Source organism: Hypanus sabinus, chromosome 14 (assembly GCF_030144855.1).
Source record: "Hypanus sabinus isolate sHypSab1 chromosome 14, sHypSab1.hap1, whole genome shotgun sequence".
Lineage (NCBI taxonomy): Eukaryota > Metazoa > Chordata > Chondrichthyes > Myliobatiformes > Dasyatidae > Hypanus > Hypanus sabinus.
Genome location: NC_082719.1, coordinates 56,640,367 through 56,654,390, shown reverse-complemented (window position 1 = coordinate 56,654,390; position 14,024 = coordinate 56,640,367).

Genomic DNA, 14,024 nt, shown 5'->3' with positions numbered 1-14,024 from the left:
TACTTTTGATCATCTCTGTAGTTCCACCCCAGAACTGCTTGTCCAGGAGTGAAACATTGAACCTTCTTTTTTAAGAAGATTGAAAGTTGAATGCAAGGGATAACCCAGGAACAGCATAGCTGGTGAAGTTGTAATTTGTGCAGTGTGTGTTACATTGCATTATGTAAAGAGGAAATTGGTGAGCTTCTGATTCAGTGCTCGTGTAGTGTGTTGCATGGGTTTCCAGCATCTGCATTACTGTGATGATATCAACAAAGCTTATTTCTGCTGGTTTGGTTGAAGCAGTCAAACTCCTAAACAAACTGTATGCCTTTAAATCCAAGGCACTCAGTAAAACTGGCAGTTGCTTCTCATTGGCTATTTCATTTAATTTAAAATACCCCTCAATCCATTCAGCACACAAAAAACAGTTACCTGTTGTGTAATCCAACACATCAACCTTTCTGATGTAGTCAGCCATTTCTGCTCTTTTCTTTATGATTATTATCACTATTTATGACTCTGTGAATTCTTTAATTTTTGTCCCTTTTTTAACTTGATCGTCTTCTCTTTTATGAAGAAAATGTATTGCTCCAAAGAAAAAAAAGTGCTGCATTTTTTTTTAACTTAACCATTTCTTGCTGCTCTTTTTTTCACTTGAACATCTCGCTGAACTTCGACAGGTAGTTAGTCATCTTGGATTTGTTTTAAAAATACCTTGTCACCACTGCTATGTTTTATAATGATGCATGAAATTCATGTATTTTTATATATAACCATAATGAATTATATAAACAACAAAGAATACTTAATTAAACAATATATTTACAACATTATTCAATTATTACTGAAATGTTAAATACACCATATACATGGATAACCTTCTGTCGGAAAACATACCCATAAACAGATTATGAATCATCCAATATATATAACCATTTTCAATCCTCATTTTAAAACTCTGTGTTTACAATCAAAATGTTGCCTTGTAATGAACATCCTTAAGACAACATTTTATGATCAATGTTTACAATTTAAATTGTAATTACAACTGAAATTCATTGCCTATGCTTACTTCAGTTCTTTGCGGAAATGGGACCCGCTCTTGGGATCTCACGACTGGCCACTTTTTGATATGCCAAGGACGTGGCCTGGAAGGCTAGTGTGCCTTCAGGGTGCCGGATTTCCGTGGCTCGAGGCCAATGCTGCCACCTGGTGTGCTGTGGGAGATGGAAGATTGTAAGCAGCAAGCTGGCTGCTGGCTGTGTGCCCAGAGACCCAAGCTCTTTGGGCACAGAGCTTGGAAAAAGTGACACAACAGACTTAACACCATAACTTGGTGAGTTGTTTTGTTATGTCTCCCCTCTCACTGTGAAATGGGGACATCCCTTTTTCCTTTATTAGGGAGAGAGAGAGAAAGGGAGAGCCTGTAGTATGTTGAATTAATGGGTGAACAAGCAATCTTTGGGGTACTGCAAGTTTGTGTCTTTATTGCTACAAGCTTGAGTGCTTGGTGGGGGGTGCCAATGCTTTTCTGCTGGTGGGGCTGGGGGGGGGCATTGCTTTGCTCCTGCTTATGTATGGGAGGGGAAGCTGGGGAGCTTTGGCATTCTAGCATTTAACTGTTGTTCATTTTTGGGGCACTCCTCTGTTTACGTGGATGTTTGCGAAGAAAAAGAATTTCAGGTTGTATATCGTATACATTTTTCTGACATTAAGTGTACCTATTGAAGTGGAAATTCCAATCAGATATTGCATCTAACTGTCAATGAGTGTGTACAATTAAATATTGGGTGGGTAAAATTGATCTATATTTACGAGAATTTAGAAGAGCAAGAAATTATTGCATTGATATTATAAGGTTCTGAAAGAGATTGAACGAGTGAATTGTTGTTCAGGTAGAGGCATTTTCAATGAGGCTGTATCATCTGGCTGGAGATGCTAAAACTCGTGAGACATAGAAGATAGAGCAAAGCATCAAAATACAGGGCCTTCTGCTTGCAGTATCTCTGCTGATCATAATTCAAGTCCACACTAATCCCACCTACGCAGTGTGGTCTATATCTCTCCTTTTCTTGTCCAAGTTCCTCCAAAATGTTTCTATCGTATATGCATTTTCAAGGAGTGAGTTAACCACACTGGAATGAGGTGCTTTATTGTTCAGAGACATATAATTTTTTGAAATTTTAATTTGGTATGCATAGGCCTATACATAACCAATATTTGTGTGGATTTAAGACTAAATTTGATCGTTTTCTGAAGGCTAAGTGAATTAGAAAATCTGAGGATCAGGTCAAAGAAAAGTTTTTAGGATTATCATTGTCAGGATGGGAGTAAATACATAGGAACCATGTTTCTATTGTTGTTTTCATTTGTTATATATTTTTTATTTATTATAAAATACAAAGCACCTATACTTGTGGAACATTTATTTTATATGATTACACATTGCCCATGGTGCACCTCCTTTCGTATGGAATGCAGGATCTAACAAGTGTAAATTTGAAAATCATCCATCCAGCCGCCAACACTTCCACATGAAGAAATCTGCAAGGTAAATGAAGATGAAGAAGATTGCTCTTCTTCCCAGCAGTGTTCCATCCTTACCTCTTCAAAAAAGCAATCACACTATCTTGTTAACAGTTTTATTGCAAATCAAGTTCAAACAAGACAGTAGGATTGTTGCTGGAGGCTCCCTGACAGCTCCAGGTATAGGCTGGTGTGTCCTCAGGAGTCCAATGCCACTAGAAGCCATCATGTTGCCCTTAGTTACCACAGTTTCTTACTGCAGGCTTATTTACACATCTGCTTTGAAAATAAAACCCCATTACTAATATTGAAATGTCATTTTCTCTATGAATAACAATCTGTAATATTATAAATGTGCTATTTTTGAGAATTTGAGAGGTTTGGAACATAAAATAATGTTCCTGACTGAATCCTTTGTTTTTAATGTTCAACTTGTCCACAAATTCATGAAAATAGCCCATATAACCATTTTTGCTGGTTGAGCAATTAGTGCTTAAAGCATTGATTACCCAATTCTTGGAAGGAGAGTGGAAGGCAATGATTATAGTTGCCAAAAGTGCTTCAGTGCTTTTTACTATGCAAATCTTGAGTTTTTCAATGATGCCTGCATTGTTATGAAAGAAATATGACAGGGATAATGCTGGTCACTCAATGTGATAAGAAGTTTGTAAAAGAAGATTCATCATAAGTAAGAGTCCTTACAGTCACTTTCAACTTATTAGAAAATCATAGCTCAAGATACCAAAGCTGTGATTAGAGTAGCAGAACCAAAAGAGGGCACTGAATTTGAAAACACAGGCAAGGATCAAGGCATGTCCACTACGCCAAAGGCTGAACAGCACTCATATAGTGCAAGAATGTACAGTTCTGTTCAAGTGGCAGTAAATTTGGGTAAGGTTAAAATATTGAATTTGGTTATAATTGTCCCAGGTACTGTGATACAATGAAAAGCTTGCCACGCATACTGTTCAGACAGGTCAAATGATTACACAGTACATTGGACTAGAACAAGGTGAAACAATGACAACAGAAAATAACAGCTGCAGAGAGTGTGCAGTGCAGGTAACCAATAAGGTGCTTGATTATATGAAGTAGGCTTAACACACGAGGGAATTATTTAATAGTCTTATGGTAGCAGAGAAGAAGTTGTTCTTCAGCCTGATGATACATGCTTTTACATTTTCTCCTTGATGGAAGAGGTGAGAAGGTTCAGATTGGGTTAGATCTTTGATTATGCTGACTGCTTTACTGAAGCAGTGCAAATATTGACAGGGTTTATATGGGGAAGCTGGTTTCAGTTACGTGCTGAGCTGTGTCCACAATTCTCTGCAGTTTCTTGCAGAAATGTGTAGACCAGTTACCACATCAAACCATCATGCATTCAGATAGGTGTACTGATAAAAACTGGTAGGAGTCAATGGAGATATGACACACTTCTGTAGCCTCCTGAAGTATTAGAGGCATTGGTGAGCCTTCTCGGTCATGGTGTCCACATGGTTAGACCACAAAAGGTTATTGGTGATATTCACTCCTAAGAACTTGAAGTTCTCAACCTTCTCAATCTCAACACCATTGATGTCAATGACCAGGAATTTTTTTATGCTGACATTGCAGGAAAGATCATTGTCATGACATCATGTTATTAGCTCTCTGTCTGCTTCCTATTCTCCACAACTCATGGAAGTAGAGTTTAATCAGTCCATGCAGTCATGAATGTACAAGGAGTAGAGTAAGAGGTTGAGGATGCAACCCTCAGGAGGCATCAGAGTTCAGAATAATTAAGGTGGAGATGTTGCTGCCTATCCTTACTGATTGTTTTCTATTGGTCAGTAAATCAATGATCCATTTGCAGAAGGAATGTTGACTCCCAGGTTCAGGAAGTTGGTGATGAATTTGTTTGGAATTATAGTATTGAAGGCAAATTGGAAGAAGTATTGGAATTGTAATATTGAACATGTAGGTTCAGAATGCAATAAGGCTGAAAGAATGAAGGATCTTTTTGTGTCTTGCTTTTGAATTATTTTTGGAAAATAACAAAGAGTATTTGCATTTTGATAATATTGCATTTTATCCATTGATATTTCAAATATTTTGTTTTTAATGAATTCTTTCGGAGAAAGAAAATGAAATAATTGGCAGTGTGTCTTGTCAAAATCAGACTGTTGTGATGTCACATGGGGCAAATATAAGCCGCTTAACTCCTTGAACCTGATCCATAATCAATAAGGCTGTGGGATTTAACTTTCCGATTGATTCCAATAACTCTTGATTTACCAACTATTCCAGAATCATGCTATTGCAGCTTTGAGTAGAATTAAAAACTCAACCACCACAGCTTTCTAAATTGGAAACTGGCAAATATTCAATATCCTCTGGGAGAAGATATTTCATCCACATTTCTGTCTTAAATGATGTTTCTTTATCCTGAACTTATGCCATCTTTGTCTTAATTCATTCAGCGAAGGAAAAAAGTATTTTTGATCTACCCTATAAAACTCTCTAGAACCTTGGGTAATTCAAGTTATTCAATAATTTACAGAGAATGAAACATTATTTATGAAGACCAGCACACATATTATAGAAGCACGTAGGACCAATCTATAAATCTTACCTCTATGAAGGAAACATGAAACTGCAGATGCAAAGAAATCTGGTATATGAATAGAAAACTTTGGAAACCTGAGAAGGTTAGCAACATCTCTTTTGCTCTGTTTGTCTTTTATTGATTGTATTATGGTTACTGGATTTATTGAATATGCCTGCAAAGTTCAATCTCAGGGTACATAGTGACATATATGTACTTGATAATAAATTTACTTTGAACTCTGAACATCTATGGAGAGAACAGAACTGAGGAAATAATTCTGACCCGATAATTGGAATTGGTTTCTCGTTCTGCAGATACTGATTAACCTCATTAGTGATTCCACTATTCTTTGATGAACTTAGTTTATTTCATTTGAATATTATATAATATGCAAAGAGCAGATATCTTGATTTAACCCAGGTCTCCATGTGTGATTATTTTTAAATAGTTAGCATGGTGTGATGTTTCTGTGAGTTAATTACATGACATTCCTTAGGAAATACGATGGATAAACAGTCCACTCTGCTCATTTTATATATTTGTTTGTTTGTTTATAAATTTATTTATATATATTTAGAGATACAGTGCAGAACAAGCCCTTCCCGCCCAATGAGCCACACCACCCAGCAAACCATCTAGTTGATTCTATCCTAATCACAGGACTGTTTACAGTACAGTGACCAATTACCCTACAAACTGGTACCTCTTTGGGCTGGGAGGAAAACTGAGCACCCAAGGAAAACCCATGCAGTTTATGGGAAGAACTTTACAGACGGTGCTAGAATTGAACTCCATTCTCCAAGCACCCTGAGCTGTAATAGCATTGCACTAACTGCTACGCTATTGTGGTGCCCATCTCGATCAAACTATTGTTATGACCCTTTAAAGTGTACTTCCATCTTTTCACATTTAAATCAATCAGTGCAATCCACTGTTCTCTACCTTACATTTTTGTTTAACTCGTGTCAATTACTCCCTTTGTGGTAAATCTCAACTCTTTTTGGGTAAAGAGATCTCGTCTCAGTTCCATAATAATCTTAAAATACACATGTTTAAGATTTCCCTGCAAGCAGAAATATTTTCTGCAAATCCATTCATTCAGAACCTTTTAAAATTTTAAAGACCATATTAGATTATCCTTTTGCCATCTTTTCTGAGGAAAAATATGACCCAAACTCTTAATACTTTCCAGATATTTATGCCTTCAAGTTACGGTATCAACTTTGTAAATCATCTTAGCCTCTTATCCTGTGCTTGCTTATCTTTTTTTTATGATATATTGGCCAGAAATACACACTTAAGTACAAACACAAATGATTCTATATGCTGGAAATCCAGAGCAAAATACACAAAATGCTGTAGGAACTCAGCAGGTCTGGCAGCATCTATGGAAATCTTTTGAGCCAAGATCCTTCATCGTGGCAGAAAAGAAGAGGGAGATACCAGAGCGAAAACGTGGTGGGAGAGGAAGCATGACAAGCTAGAATGTGATCGGTAATGCCAGGTGGGTGGGGGCAAGGACAAGAAGTAAGAAGCTGGGAAATGCAAAGGGCTGGAGAAGCTGCTTGGTAGGTGAGGCAAAGTGTAGGCCACAGGTGGAGCTGAGGGCCCACAGTGAAACTGGGGAGTTTTGCAGACCAATAATTGGAGTTGGAGCAAAGTACTGAGTCTGCTGTTGGGAAGTAAAGGGGGTAGAGATGGCAAGAAGTGATGAAGAAGACAGAGGCAGTGAATGGTTGGGTGGCAGGCATTGTATGGAGGAAGGTGAAGGTCAGGGTTTCTGTGAAACAGAAAAATCAGCTGCCAGTGGAGGATTGTAGTGGCTTTTCATCCAGTTTAAGGTTTAAGGTTTTGTTGAGCTTTGAACCTGGACCTGTTTCTGATATCAATCCGATTAAACTAACTAAACTAGAGAAAATCCATTGTTGCTGGAAATCCATGCAACACACACAAAATGCTGGAGTACTCAGTGAGCCAGGTAGTGTCTATGGGAAAGAGTACAGTCAATGATTTGGGCCAAGACCCTTCAACAGTACTGGAGAGAAAAAAAATGTGGAGTACCTTTAAAAGGCCGACATTTAAAATGTTGAATGCACTCTTTTCCATAGATGCTACCCGACCTGCTGAGTTCCTCCAGAATTTTGTGTGTGTTAGAGGGAGTTGAAAAAAGCATTGTGGGCTCAAAACCTTTAAGAGATCGGACACTTAGAATTTTGTAAAGGTTGTAAGTAATGTGAGAAAACTTTGGGGTTACAAGCTGTGCGAGGAAGAAGAAATGAACACCAAGGAATTGTATTAATGGACAGTAACTTTGAGATGTAATCTCTGGAGTGCCTTTATGGACCAAGTTAAAAATAATTCAGTCAAGGGAGTTGTTGTAGGCTCTAAAAGTTTAAAAAGGTTTTTGTGGTCAAGTAGGTACAGATAGCTTATAGGTGTTGATTAAATTTGTTGGAAATATGTTGTCAGATAGGGTTTCTTAATTTATATGAGTTATATGGTTCAAGTCTATGTGGTACCCCCTCTAAAATGTTTTCAATGCCAGAAGTTTGGCTGTGTAGAAGTAAAGTCCATAGATGTGGTAGATGTAGTGGAGAACATGATTATGGTAATTGTAGAGAAGGATTTAGGCTAAAATGTAGCAACTGTAAAAGGGAACATAGCTTTCTTATGCAGGGTGTCCCTCTATAAGAATGCTATGGAAATGCCATGCTTTTGGGTGGAAATGAGCATATCATATGCAGAAGCTCTGTAGAAACTACAGAAGACAATGCCAATGAGACCTATTGTTATCCAGAATGCAAATAGAGGGAAGACAGTGTGTAAAGTGCTTGATTGTATAACAAAGGATTCGTTGATAAACTAAAATTTGTCACTTTCATGGCAGATGTGGTAAATTGTACAGCACAAACTAAAAGTAGGACAGAAAAATTAAGAATATATTAAAAGCTGCAGGAAAAAAAGCATCAAGAGATAAAAGACTTAACTCTAGAATTTATTAATGATGCTTTCAAGGAACAGTAAGTAATGTTAAAACTTCAAAGAAGGGTTGTTGATGGAACATCATACAATGAAATGCTAGAAGCCGGTCAAGCATTTAAGAAAATTATCGAAGGTTTACCGCATAAACCTGACATTATGTGTTTAGGAAAACTTGTTGAAATCTTGTCTAAGTTTTAAGATACAAGGTTCTGTTGATATAAGACTCAACAGGAAAATGGGCAGTAGAGGAATGGCGGCTATCTTTGTCAGAAATGGGACAGCACAGAGAGTCATGAAAATTGGTTGATCGTGGGTCAACTGTGGTTGAAATTTGGAGAAAGAATGGTAAAGCACAGACAGTAAATTCTTATAACCCTTAAATGGAAAAAGTAAGTTTATATGGTCTGCAGATTTTAATGCTCATAGTACTCCATGGGATTATCATGACAAATATAAATGTGATGGAGGTGGAAAACTTTCTGGAAGAAAAATGTTTGGTGTACTTGAATGATGGTAGGAGTACAAGGATAAATCTATTTAGCAACATTGTTTCTGCTATAGATCTTACACTGGTAATTGAGAATATAGCAAAGGTGTGTAACTGGGAATTGTATAATAATTCAATAGTGGGGAGTGATTATTTCCACAATATTTATGCCATGGGAATGGTTTGTGTATCAGAGGAAAGGTTCTCATATTCCCAGATGGAATTGAGGATTTCTCTAAAGGCAAATTGGGATGTATTTAATGATTTATGTGAAAATCAATTTCCTGATCATTTGGTCTTGGAGGATGTTGGGTTAAGTAATAATAACTTGTGCTCTGTACTCAACTCAATAGCTAAGGAATCAATTCCCAGATTGTTTGGAGATAATAAAGGGAGAGCTGTTCCCTGGTGGACAGACAAATATAAAAGAGCTGTGATGGAGCAGAGTAAAGTTTTTAGTAAAGTTAGGCAGTGTTACTCCTATTTGTCTTTCATACAATATAAAAAAGCTCAAGCTATAGTTAGAAAAATAGTTAGAAGGGCAAGTAAAATGAATTAGAGAATGTAGTGTGTTAACATTGGGAAAGAGATCCAGGTAGGTGAGTTTTGGAGTATGATACGGAAATAGGAGGAGTTGGGAATCTTGATGCATTACCAGTTGCATTTACAACTCTGAAAAAGCACAATTATTAGCAAAACCATATGTCAGTTTACATAGTTCAGCCAATTTATGTAGTCTTATAGAGAAACAGTTTTGGTGAGCAACCCACAGATTGCAAAGAAAAAATGTCCCTGTTCCTGCTCAAATATTAAATTTACATTGCCTGAACTTAACAGGGCTATTAATAGTGCTGGTTAGACATCAGCGGGGAAAGACTTTCATTATAATATGTTCAGACAGTTATCAGATGCAAAACTAATGCCACAATATGGGTTGATTAGCAACTTCCCGCTTGCTGGAAATTAGCGGCTGTTATTCCAATGTTGAGACTTGTTAAGGATCATTTACATCCTTGCAGTTATAGACCTATTTCTCTAATTCCACATCTATAGAAGAAACTGGAATGAATGGTTATAGCATAGCTTTCTTATTTTGTGGAAAGTAGTGGAAAATTAGCTGTACACCAATCTAGATTTCATAAAGGAAGGATTACCATAGGCTTGATGTTAAGTTTGGAATCTGATATTCACAAGGCACACGTTAATAAAAGAATCAGTTGTAGTAGTTTTCTTTGATGTACAGAAAGCTTATGATATGTAATGGCAACAAGAGTTGCTGCTTAAACTAGTAAAGATGGGATAGGTGGTAATTTTTTTGTGACAGGAAGATACAAGTTATGGTAGGATCAACAGTCTCTAAGGCGTATGAGATAGAGATTTCAGGCTCCACAGGGGAGTGTGTATATCCCACTCCTTTTTAATATTATGCTTAAATGTTTTCTTAAACGTTTGGCCTCTGTACCTCCCTCTGCAATTGGATTCTTGACTTTCTAACCAAAAGACCACAAGCTGTGTAGATTGGTGATAATATCTCCTCCTTGCTGACAATCAACACTGGCGCATCTCAGGGGTGTGTGCTTAGCTCACTGCTCTACTCCTTCTGTACCTTAACCATGTGGCTAGGTATAGCTCCAATTCCATCTATAAATATACTCTTGATAAAACGTTTGTTGGCTGAATCTTCGATGGAGATGACACGTCGTACAGGACCAAGATATACCAGCTAGTTGAGTGGTGTTGCAGCAACAACCTTGCATTAAGTGTTAATAAGACAAAAGAGCTGACTGTGGACTTCAAGAAGATAAGATGAGGAAATATCAATCAGAAGTGGAGAGAGTGAGCAGTTTCAAGTTTCTGTGAGTCATGATCTCTGAGGATCTAACCTGGTCCCAACATATTGATGCAGCTATAAAGAAGGGAAGACAGTGGCTATATTTCATTAGATATTTGAAGAGATTTGGTTTGTGACCTAAAATACTCAAAAACTTCTACAGATGTACCACATAGAGCAATCTGACAGGTTGCAACACCATCTGGTATGGGGGTGGGGTATTGCACAGGACTGAAAGAAGCTACAGAAAGTTCTAAAATTACTCAGCTCAATTTTGGGTACTAGCTTCTGTAGTATCCAAGATATCTTCAAAGACTGGTGCCTCAGAAAGGTGGGGTCCATTATTAAGGACCTCCAATGCCTTCTTCTCATTGTTACAGAGGTATGGAACTCTGAAGTCCCACACTCTGTGATTCAGGAACAGCTTCTTCCCCTCTGCTGTATGATTCGTAAATTGACATTGATCCCATGAACACGATCTCACTATTTTTTAATATGTACTTTTTCTGTTTTGCACTATTTTTAATCTACCTATTTAATATACATGTATATACTTTCTGTAATAGATCAACTTCCTTTTCTTTTCTATATTATCATATATTGCATTGTACTGCAACTGCCAAGTTAATGAATTTCACGACAAATGCCGGTGTTAAAAAACCTCATTCTGATTCAGAATCAGGTTCAGATATTTCCAAATCATTATATACTGGTGATGGCACAGTGTGGAAGAGAGGCAGAAAGATAAAATTTATAGTTAGGAAAATGCAGGCAACTATTACTGAACTAGAGAAATGAGGACATCAGTGTGGGTTTAAATTTCCTGTTGCAAAGACTCAAGTTTGAATTTTTCTGAAAGGACCATTACACCCACAATTGATCTCAAGGTACAGTATATGGTAAACCTCTTACACAAGAGTCAGTGGTAAAGTTACTAGGTAAGAGGATGGACACAAGGCTAACGTGGAAGATGCATGTGAATGGAATTCTAGAGAGGTGTAAAAAAGCCCTTAATATGCTCGGGTACATAGTTGGGTGCAATTGGGGTGCAAGTAAGAGCTCACTTAAAAATGTATATTGCTTTAATCTGATCAGTCCTTGATTATGAATGTGTTGCTTATCGATCATCCTCTCTAGTGGCTTAACGGCTCCTGGATGAAGTTCAAGCTCAAGCATTGTGATAATGTTATTACATCATCCCCTATTTCAGTATTTCTGGTAGAAATGGTGGAAACACATTTACATCTATTCAGGTTACAGTTACCAGTGGTTTATAGGGTTAACGTATGAAGATATAATGTTGGTCACCCGATATTGGCAACATTAGTAGAGTGCTGCATTTGTAGTCTACAGTTTTGAGTGGATGGGGAATAGACAGACACACAATCTTGGGTTGTTTGAAGTAGAATATGGTCCCAATGTATCCCTTTCTGTCACTCCTCCATGGTTTTTCCCTTTGCCTGTGGTTGATTTAAGCATTCAAAAAACGCTCAAGATGAACAATGATTGTCAATTAGAGGCATTGACAACAATCTATGCAAGGCAGACATAAGGATTCTTACGTATCTACACCAATGGTTCAAAAAGTATAGTGAGAGGTTATACAGGTGTTTCTGTTTATGTTCCAAGGTTGCAGGTGACTAATAAGAAAAGATTAACCAATAGTTGCTATTATTTTAGCCTTGGAATGGATTGAAGAAGTATGCCCTGATTTTGTCTGTCTGTGCTTTGACTCTTTCTCAGTTTTGACATCTATTAAAACAAGCATTTCAAATTGTAGGCCAGACATTCCTCTTGAGATTGGACAACATCTGCTGAGGCTTCAGGGTCTAGGCTTGTGTATCCAATTCTTATGGGTCTAGGCTTACAAATCCAATTCTTATGGATCCATGCCCATGTTGTGCTTAAAGGAAAAGAGGAGGCAGGCATGCTAGTTAATCAATCACTTAAAATTAAAACTGTAAATGAAAGGGTGCCTTTGCATAAAGAGAAGGTGAAAGCCATAATTAAAAAGTCTATTCAATCACTATGGTAAAAAAGTTGGGACATACATATATACACACACACACAATAATTGAGGATAGTGGGAATTCAACTAGTGTAAAAAGAGGAAAGAAGTTATATTTAAATGTTTATGTATTTGGCATACTAGTTTGAATAATTCTTTGTTCAGAATTAATGTACGTGATGTCAACCTTTGCTGGAAGTCCACTTGTCAAGAAACAATTCAGCTCCTATGAGGTACAAAGGAAATATGTACTTGCTAAATCTAAATCAAGATCTTTGGGACCGACATAGCTTAGCAAGGAATTTTTTTTAGGATATCGCTACCATTGTAATATATATAAGTGCGTATTTGATTTTCTGAAAAGCGTTAGATCTTTTTGATATTATTTGAGGTTTTTTTTGGGGGGAGGGGTGCAATTTAATTGGTGCGCTTCCTATCTCTTTGTTCCACACTCCAGATCAGTAGGTGGCAGTGATGCACCTTATGCTGGTCTGACAAACACCATTTACACGAAGGAGAAGAAGGTGGTAAGAAATCAGAGTGGGAAATAGAGAAGGGAAAGAGGAGGGAACTTCTCAAGTACAATCTAACTGGATCAATAACAACTTTTAATGTATTCCCTCTGAACCTTTCCAATGTATGCACTAGCAGCTTGCTCCATATACCTATCACACTCTGTGTAAGAATCTTGCCGCTTAATTCCCTTTAAAACTTTTCCTGTCACCATAAGCTATTCCCTTTAGTTTTGGACCATAACTATTCACCCAACCTATATGCCCACATGCAGTTGGTTGTAAAGATAACTTTCAGCTCCTTTGCTCCAGGGAAAATAGTCTCAGACTACCCAATTTCTCAATAAGCTCAAGCCCAGCAATCCATTTCTGCTCCTCTGGAAATAAGTACATTCTTCATCGCCCCCATCTTTCTTTGATTTATATTTTAGTTCTTTACTAACTTATATTATTGTATTGAGATTGTCTTGTTCCTCAACTTCACCATAACTCACATTGATCAAGTATTAAGTGGCCTCTATGTTCTCCCTTCCAAAATGTATCACCTTGTACTCTGTGTTGAACCATAATTACTGACTATTTGCCAGTTGTGTGAATTTGTTAATGTCCATCTGGAATTTGTTATTGCCCCCGCTGGGCATCATCCACACATTTAGAAATTTAACATGAAAGGGATGTTACTTTTTATATTTGTAATATTTTGAAGGTGTCATACCTTTTGCTTTTCTCCCTTTTTAGGTAGGGACATAACATTCTTTTCTGAGGCTTATGATCTGTAGTTGCAGTCCAACATAAACAATATCTTCTGTTCCGGGTATAGCTCTCTAAAAACAGCCATTCTGTAGGAAGTCTAATATATTTATGCACTGAATGTTATTGATTTAGAGGTGAGAATGGCAAATGAAAACTTGCTTTTAGAATTTACAAGAAACCATAGCAGAATAACAGAAATAAATGAGTATTGTTGTTTTTAAAACTCTTAAAGATTACCTGTTTATATAGCTCTGGCAATTTACTCTTGTGAAATGTCAGGCTTGGACAGTTTTTTAAAATGCACCAGAGTACAAATTACTTTGCTCCTACTGCTGTATTTCCTGAAAGCATTGCCA